This window comes from Octopus bimaculoides, chromosome 29 (assembly GCF_001194135.2).
Source record: "Octopus bimaculoides isolate UCB-OBI-ISO-001 chromosome 29, ASM119413v2, whole genome shotgun sequence".
NCBI lineage: Eukaryota > Metazoa > Mollusca > Cephalopoda > Octopoda > Octopodidae > Octopus > Octopus bimaculoides.
In genome coordinates this window covers 3,116,832-3,119,071 of record NC_069009.1, presented here as the reverse complement: position 1 = coordinate 3,119,071, position 2,240 = coordinate 3,116,832, and positions in this window count along the sequence as shown.

Sequence of the window (2,240 nt, the reverse complement as noted above, 5' to 3'; positions counted from 1 at the left end):
AAATCGACCCCAGGACTTATTCTTTGGATGCCTAGTACTTATTTGATCGGTCTCTTTTGCTGAACCGCTAAGTTACGGGGACGTAAACACACCAGCATCGGTTGTCAAGCGATGCTGGGGGACACACACACACACACATACATACACATATATACGACGGGCTTCTTTCAGTTTCCGTCTACCAAATCCACTCACAAGGCTTTGGTCGGCCCGAGGCTATAGTAGAAGGCACTTGCCCAAGGTGCCACGCAGTGGGACTGAACCCGGAACCATGTGGTTGGTAAGCAAGCTAGTTACCACACAGCCACTCCTGCGCCTTTACATACATGCAATATACGTACTGCAATTAACCACCCGTTTAAGAATCTACCACAATCAATGAAAACCAGCATGATATAAAACATGTAATGATATATTTCTCCTAATTTCCTCTTTCATGTAGCACACCTCTTTCACAGATGCAACACAGGACAGCTCGCTCGGAGGAAAGGGACGCTTTGGAGTGGCTTCCTGTAGCCTTGTCAAGCAGCGTAATATCCTAAACACATACGTAAATGCTAACGCAGTATATGTGCATGTGTGTGTATATGTATATATATATATATATATATATATATATATATATATATATATATATATATATATATATATATATAAATATATATAAATATAAATATATATATATATATGTTTGTATAAGGGCATTACTATACATAAATGCCTCACGCTAGGAGGGACTCTAAAAGTTTGACTTTAGAGTCCCTCTTAACGTGAGGCATTTATGTGTAGTAATGCCCTTATATAAATAAATATATTTATAGGGAATAATACACACATATAATATACATATGTACAATAATACACAAATATACACACATATATACGACGGGCTTCTTTCAGTTACCGTCTACCAAATCCACTCAGAAGGCTTTGGTCGGCCCAAGGCTATAGTAGAAGACGCTTGCCTAAGATGCCACGCAGTGGGACTGAACCCGGAACCATGTGGTTGGTAAGCAAGCTACTTACCACACAACCACTCCTGCATGTATGTATGTATTTATGTGTGTGCATATGAACGTATGTATATATTTGTGTGTATGTATGTGTTTGTGTGTATGTATGGATGTATGAGTTTGTGTGTATGCGTTTGTGTATGTGTATGTGCTTGCTTGTGTGTTTATGTGTGCATATGCAGGAGTTTATGTATGTGTATGCGTGTATGTGTATGCGTGTATGTGTTTGTGTCCGTATCTATTTATGTGTATATATGTATGTTTGTGTGTGAATGTGTGTGTATGTTTGCCTGTGTTTACGAGTGTATGTAGCTTCTGTTATCTAGGTGACCAAGTTAGTAGCGGAGCAGGGTACTACTATAGCGTAGCTGTGAGAATAAGATTAGGCTGGGCAAAGTTCAGAGAACTCCTACCTCTGCTAGCAATGAAGGGCCTCTCCCTCAGAGTGAAAAGCAGATTGTATGATGCCTGTGTGCGAATATCTATGTTACACAACAGTTTAACATGGGCTATGACAGCCAAGGAAATTCATAGGCTGGAAAGAAATGAAGCCAGTATGCTTTGCTGGATGTGCAACATCAATGTGCCTGTTCAACAGAGTGTAAGTATCTTGAGAGAAAAGCTCGGCATAAGAGGAATCAGATGTGGTGTGCAAGAGAGACGACGGCACTGGTATGGTCATGTGATGCGTATGAATGCGGACAGCTGTGTAAAGAAGTGCTGGTCTATAACTGTGGAGGGAACTTGTGGTAGAGGTAGACCCAGGAAGACATGGGATGAAGTGGTGAAGCATGATCCTCGAATGTTGGGCCTCACAGAGGCAATGACTAGTGACGGAGACCTTTGGCGTTATGCTGCGCTTGAGAAGACCAGTCAAGCCAAGTGAAATCTAATCATAGCTGATGTTGATGTAACTGGCACCCATGCCAGTGGCACGTAAAGAGCACTGTTGGAGCATTGGGCCTTACAGAGGCAAAGTGGCCGAGTCCCTTTTGAGTGTTGGGCCTCACGGAACAAAGTGGCTGAGTTCCTTTCAAGTGTTGGGCCTCATGGAGGTGAAAGTATCTGAGTTCCTTTGAATCGTTGGGCCTCACGGAAGCAAAGTGGCTGAGTTCTTTCGAGTGTTGGGCCTCACAGAGGCAACGACAGACCTTTGGCATTATGTTGCGCTTGAAAAGAAGCCCCATCAAGCTGAGCAAAATCCCAGTCATATTTCTTTACTGCCCA